Source organism: Ovis canadensis, chromosome 6 (assembly GCF_042477335.2).
Source record: "Ovis canadensis isolate MfBH-ARS-UI-01 breed Bighorn chromosome 6, ARS-UI_OviCan_v2, whole genome shotgun sequence".
Lineage (NCBI taxonomy): Eukaryota > Metazoa > Chordata > Mammalia > Artiodactyla > Bovidae > Ovis > Ovis canadensis.
The window spans coordinates 124,160,609-124,168,180 of record NC_091250.1 but is presented as its reverse complement, the minus strand read 5'-3'; positions in this window follow the sequence as shown (position 1 = coordinate 124,168,180).

Here is a 7,572-nt window from a genome sequence, read left to right as displayed (position 1 = left end):
ACTCTTTGCAACCCATGGGGGTTCCTCAGCGTAACAGAAATGTCAACAACTGGCAAGCCTTCTAGACAGAGAAATTAGTAGACATATAATGAGCAAAGCCACCATGAGAAGAAGTGCTGTGTATTAAGGTGTGTGTGTATTTGTGTGTGTGTGTGTGCGTGTGTGTGTGTGTGTGTGTGTTTCCAGGAGAATGACTCATTATCTGCAGTATTTAAGGTATAGGAGCAGAAAGGCAATGACTTGAAAAGGTGTGAAGGAAAAATGAGATCAGATTTTGTCATTTTATCTTTTAATCACACAAATGAGTTTTCACTTTAATCTGTTGGGTACAATAGGGATATTGAAGGCTTATCAACTGGATTAGCATGTTAGAGTTATCTGTGAGAAACCTAATTTTGAATCGTAAATATGTTATTTTTGTTGGTTCAGCATCATTACTATGAAGAAAAGCCTTGCTCCACAATTAACCTGTTTAATGGAACTATTGATCATCACACCTACCTTTACTTTGTCCAGAGGGATGGATGATGGATTCATATTGAGATGTTTATATTGCACCAGCTCACTTGACCAGATGGCCCTCAATTCATGAACCTTTCTTGTATATTAGTAGCTCTCAATATGGAGGGGCTTCCCTGATGGCTCAAACAATAAAGAGTCTTCCTACAATACAGGAGAACCAGGGTCAAATCTCTGGGTTGGGAAGATCCCTGGGAGAAGGGAATGGCTACCCACTTCAGTACTCTGGCCTGGAGAATTCCATGGACAGAAGAGTCTGGTGGGCTACAGTCCATGGAATCGCAAAGAGTCAGACATGACTGAGCAACTACCACTTTCACTTACACCAACATGAAAAACCTCTCTTTTTACTGGAGCTATTAGCTCGGACTCGGAGAAAATAAAATTGCTGGGGTTGGATCCCAAGTTGTCTGAAAGAAACCTGCAGAGACAGAAGTCTGAAGCATAATTCTGGATCTAGTCATTCTGGGACATTATCCCACCTAGATGTCACAGTTAAACAAATGGGTAAATTCCTTTTATCCTCAAGTATATTTGGATCTTGTCTGCTAGACTGCAGTGGGAAAACCTGGCAATATACACTAGCTGGGTTACGTAAATAATCCTGGTAAGAAACCTGGAAGACACCATTATGGCAACAAAAACAATAATATCAAAGGGACAAATATGAAGTATTTTGAGGCGAACTGATGTTCTATTTAACATAAATCTACCAGGATGTTTAGAAAACTTGAAGTGCCTTGCTTGAAAACTGGACAGTTTTTGACCACTCATACATAACCATGCCACACCTCTGGTAAGACTGATGGAGAAGACAGGAGGAAAGAGTTTGTTTAAAGGTTTAAAAGTGAATAATTCTGGGCCTTTGTGGAATTGAAATGTGTGTAGAGGAAGGTATGAGTATAAGCTGTGGGGCTTTGGAGCTCAGCAACGTCTGAGCCAGAGGGTATATTTGGGAGACATTAGCATAATGAGGCATGCGAGTTGACGATTTTTTTAAGAGAAAAAAAAAGGAAGAATAGTACAGGGAAAAAGTCATAGACACTACCCCCTGTTCTTTGAATATAGGGCTTGGATGCACTCATTGGTGTCTCCAAACACTAACACAGTGGATTATGCACAAATGAATGGCTGTGCTAGGCACAGTGCTAAGCATGACATCACTGCAGTTACCTTTAAACATCCTAAAATGATCTGAGATGGGCTTTCATTTCTATCTTCATTTTACAAGGAAACCAATAAGATCACTTGCAGTTTAAATTTGCTAAAATTCTAGAGTTTAATGATTCTGTATCTAGTTCTATTGGAGAAGGCAATGGCACCCACTCCAGTACTCTTGCCTGGAAAATCCAGTTCTATAGGTATGCATGCACCTATATACGCACACCTATATGAATGTTTGTTTAATTAAAACAAACTAAGCAAAAAAATGCTATACCAAAATTATCACATATATCTCTCCATCTCTTCAAAAATTATGTGATTATCTTAAGATAATTTTGTTTATATGCAATCAACTACATGAAGACCTGTGAAGGTATGTTGGCTGCTCTGATGTCAAGTCAAAGTTCGTCAGGCCATGATCAGCCATGATTTTGTAATCATGTCATGATTTTATTGACTGTGTTGTTTCTTTATTTGTTTTTGTTTGCTTTTCTCTTTTGTATTTTTTAAATTATGAAAGTATAACACATTTACTGGAGACTTGGAAAATACAGAAGAAAGTTACATGTAGTTCCACTATATATTACAGGTATTTTTTTTAAGTAGATAAATGAAGATCTTTTTAGTTGGAGTTTCAAAATCAATCTCTCAAAAATTGGGAACACATGTAAGAATTAAAGATTTTAAAATTAAAAAAAAATTAATAGAATATACAGAAAAGTAGAAGGGCATAGTAGACCTGGAAAGCACTATGGACCAATTCAACTTAATTAAGGTTTATACAATTTTCACACAACAGTAGGATACAAATCCTATTCAAGTTCCCATAGACAGCAAACTAGGAGACACTGGAACATATCCAGGGATATAAAATAAGGTGCAAAAATTTCATGATCTAAAGGTATTGAAGCCACATGGAATCTATTCTCTTATCACCGTGGAATTATGTTAGAAATAAATATCAAAAGATATTTGAAAATAACTCACATATTTTCAAGTCCAATGTGCCATTTACCAAGTGTCTATATAGTTTCTTTTTTGATGTTCTTAGAGTCAAATTCACTTTTTAAAGCCTATTCAAAGCATTAACCAAGGTAATTTTTGCTAAAAATATGAAGATTTAGTAGAGGTACAGAAATAATTAAATTGTTTTCTAATAGCTTTTGTTACTATAATTATTTAAACTATTGTTAAATAAAGGAAGTCAAAGAAAACTGCACTTTGCAATAAACAGATGAATTCATAGTTGGGGAGTTCTAGTTTTATATGTTCCAGTTCTAGTTTCATATATGTTCTTATATGATTCTGTTTAAATACTTTTATATGTTCTAGAGAATTCAACCATCTATGATGAAAAATAATTCAGGAAATGAGCCCCAGCATTATCTAATTTAGTCTGAAAATACTACTTTTAATGTACTCTGTTTAGGGTGTAAGCTTTAAAAAGATTCCCATTTTAATTTGTTTCTCTAGTCCAGGAAGGCTCACTTAAGGCAAAATTAATCATGTTAATTAAGTGACACAATGTAACAAAGCCTACACTTGAAATTGTAAATAACCAAGTAGATAATCATTAACTATTTAATGATAGTTAAGTATTTTCCAAATATACAATGCAATTTAAAAGTGAAAAAAAAATGATATGTTAAGAAAGAAAGAAAAATGAATGTTTGGCTTTTTTCCCTATTGGGTATATCACATTCTTTTGGGAAACCAGGCATTAATTCATTTATCCCTTTAAGACTCTTTTCAGAAAACATCATTAGGAATTAAACATTCATTATTTTCTTTCACTCCTTATTGATATCAGTAGAGGCAAAATATGCTGTGGGCTTAGATTTGACTCAGGAGAGAAAAGGACTTATGGTCAAGAATTTGATTCCCATTGGCTGTGATACCTTGACTGATTTGTTGCATTTTTATGGGCTTCAGTTTCTTCAAGCATAAATTTGGAATATTAACCCTTTATTGCCCTGTTTTCCAAATACTTTTGATGCCGAAACCAAAAGAGGTAAGGGTGGCTATCATTTATACATGCCTAAAACTTTCACATTTTTAGTCTTTGTCCATTTAAAGAAGCTACACAGAAATTTCTAGGAAGAAGTCTGGCTGGTCTCAGGGGCAAGGTCTAGTCAAATGACCATTTCCTAAAGTGAATGTCGCATTCCAAAAATATGTTCTCCTGCTTTACAGGTCGAGACATTTGCTACATAGGCGTTGTATACTCAGTCAGGAAAGACTCAGTTTCAGAAGAGATTGATAAATAAACAGACATGAAAAAAAAGAAAAAAAAAAGAGAAACTTTATAATAAATGGTGGCTTTCTAGAGATAGCTATTATCTCGTCTTCTCAACTGTGTTACATCCTGGGAGCCACATAAATCACCAGAAGGCTACTTATTGATTATAGGAAAATGGTGGTCTCAAGGGATATTTCATCCTGATGAACCACTGTAACCACACCCCTCTTAGATTTTGAGGTGTGTTGTGTCTGGCCAATTTCACTTGAAATAAAGTACTAAATACATGTATGCACAGTCCTATTCTCTGCTTTTTCCTTTCATAATCACTAAATGTTCCTCTTAGAATGTTTTCTTAGAAAATGCCTTTCTCTTATCATGTTAGTCATGCTAATTAAAACAATGTTTCCTCCAAAGTAATTTCTGCTTCAGCAGACAATCTTTTGAATTAATTCTACATAGATGCTTCACATTATCATTAATTTAAGACATAAAAGCTAATTTTAGTTCAAATTATGGAGACATACCACTTTTAAGCAAATAAGCATTCATTAAAAATGTTTCCTATTTTTATTATTCCTCCAATTATTTACTCTACTTTCTCCATTCCACATTAGATATTACATGAAATTTTCTTTTTTAGTTTTCAGAGATTTAAAACTGAAGATTAGAGAAGTTGAATACCTTTTTCAAGATTAGATTGCTACTGAACCATGAAGCTGTCAAAGATGAAATTTGAGTTTGAGTTGGGCAGAGTCCAACTTTTTACCAATTATGGTATTTAAGAAATAAAATCTCAGTATCATTTGACAATATATTAAAGAATTCTCTATGTGTTGGTATGGAAAATATCATTCCATATTCTCGTGACAAAAATAAAATCATATCAGCTGGATTGATGTGCAATTACATCCATAGTGTATTACTTGCTTCCACGTGACTTTATCAAAGGATGTGCTTAATTCTTTTGTTTCTTTTCTTAAATTATTTGTTAACTATTTGGAGGGACAGTACAGTTACTGGGTAAAGTGGAGTAAGATAAACTTGTCTCATGGCCCCATCTCTTACTTGCTCTATAAACTTTGTTAAATTATGTAACCCACTTCAATCTCACTAAAATGGAGATTTCACTATTCTAGTTCTGATTTCACTATTAGGCACTGGAGTCACAAATAAGAAAAATAAAAAATAAAGTAAAACAAAGGTTACAGCTTTCATGGAGCAAATAATTTAAGGAAGAAGATACGGAATAATTAAATAAAATTGTATTGTCACAAGGAATAAGGGCAAGCGATGTTGTGCTGGTTAATTGATCTATGAACTTGAAAATACAATTTATCATGTCTACTGATCCCTAAGGTAGATATACTCCCATCATGGCCAATTTCAAGCTATCAAATTGACCTAAAATTCCTTGAGAGTTTTATAATCTGCTCTTATGATCCAGTAGAAGCAGGTTAATCCCATCTTTGAGTGTTTGGTAGGTAGGGTTTTCCTATCAAGATACTTCTAGAAATATCACATGTAATTTGCCTAACATAGATTTTTTGGGGGAGTTGTTTTTTGTTTGCTTGCCTTTCTGTTTTTTAAAGAGCATATTTCTGTAAGCACTAGCACCTTTTTATTCCACAGGTCTACTTAAGATATTGTTTGCCTCTGTTTAATATATTTAAGACCTATGTGAGATTTAAAGGCTGGAAACTTTTCTAATTGTATTGAGAATCTTTCATAGACCCTGATTTAAATTACACAATAAAGGACTTGTATTTGTGCTTGAGGAGTCAGAATATATAAGAAATAGAAGGCAAAAAGGTTTTTAAAAGTCCCAGGGGCAAAGAATAATATACAAGCTGTGATCGATAGATTGGATAAAATGGTCATCTACAGGACATTAATTTTCTCTTAGCATTCATGGTCCTCTCTGGAGAGTAAATAAAATAAACATTTTCCTGAACCTTCTGTGTTGAAATGTTCATTTATCTTGTGCTATCTTAACTTTGTTTTTCCATTTCTCTTTTCTAATATCATTTTCAAATTCATAATACTGTCATTCTTACTCTATATTTCCCTTGGTTTTCTATCAAAATCCTGATTTTCAATTTTTTTTTCCTCCTTTATCTGTCATTACTATTCCTTCTTTTTCTTTATGTTCTTTCCTCTATTAAAGTAATTGCCTTTCAGTTCAGTTCAGTTTAGTCCCTCAGTCATGTCCGACTCTTTGAGACCCCATGAATTGCAGCACACAAGGCCTGCCTGTCCATCACCATCTCCTGGAGTTCACTCAGACTCACGTCCATCGAGTCAGTTATGCCATCCAGCCATCTAATTCTCTGTTGTCCCCTTCTCCTCCTGCTCCCAATCCGTTCCAGCATCAGAGTTTTTTCCAATGAGTCAACTCTTCTCATGAGGTGGCCAAAGTACTGGAGTTTCAGCTTTAGCATCATTCCTTCCAAAGAAATCCCAGGGCTGATCACCTTCAGAATGGACTGGTTGGATCTCCTTGCAGTCCAAGGGACTCTCAAGAATCTTCTCCAACACCACAGTTCAAAAGCATCAATTCTTCGGCGCTCAGCCTTCTTCACATTCCAACTCTCACATCCATACATGACTACTGGAAAAACCATAGCCTTGCCTAAATGGACCTTAGTTGGCAAAGCAATGTCTCTGCTTTTCAATATGCTATCTAGGTTGGTCATAACTATTCTTCCAAGAAGTAAGTGTCTTTTAATTTCATGGCTGCAGTCACCATCTGCAGTGATTTTGGAGCCCCCCAAAATAAAGTCTGACACTGTTTCACTCTTTCCCTATCTATTTCCCATGAAGTGATGGGACCAGATGCCATGATCTTCATTTTCTGAATGTTGAGCTTTAAGCCAACTTTTTCAGTCTCTTCTTCAACTTTCATCAAGAGGCTTTTTAGTTCCTCTTCATTTTCTGCCATAAGTGTGGTGTCATCTGCATATCTGAGGTTATTGATATTTCTCCCAGCAATCTTGATTCCAGCTTGTGCTTCTTCCAGCCCAGCGTTTCTCATGATGTACTCTGCATAGAAGTTAAATAAGCAGGGTGACAATATACAGCCTTGACGTACTCCTTTTCCTATGTGGAACCAGTCTGTTGTTCTATGTCCAGTTCTAACTGTTGCTTCCTGACCTGCATACAGATTTCTCAAGAGGCAGGTCAGGTGGTCTGGTATTCCCATCTCTCTCAAAATTTTCCACAGTTTATTGTGATCCACACAGTCAAAGGCTTTGGCATAGTCAATAAAGCAGACATTTTTTTTCTGGAACCCTCTTGCTTTTTGAATGATCCAGCAGAAGTTGGCAATTTGATCTCTGGTTCCTCTACCTTTTCTAAAGCCAGCTTGAACCTCTGGAAGTTCATGGTTCACGTATTGCTGAAGCCTGGCTTGGAGAATTTTGAGCATTACTTTACTAGCATGTGAGATGAGTGCAATTGTGCGATAGTTTGAACATTCTTTGGCATTGCCTTTCTTTGGAATTGGAGTGAAAACGGACCTTTTCCAGTCCTGTGGCCACTGCTGAGTTTTCCAAATTTGCTGGCATATTGAGGGCAGCACTTTCACAGCATCATCTTTCAGGATTTGAACTAGCTCAACTGGAATTCCATCACCTCCACTAGCTTTGTTC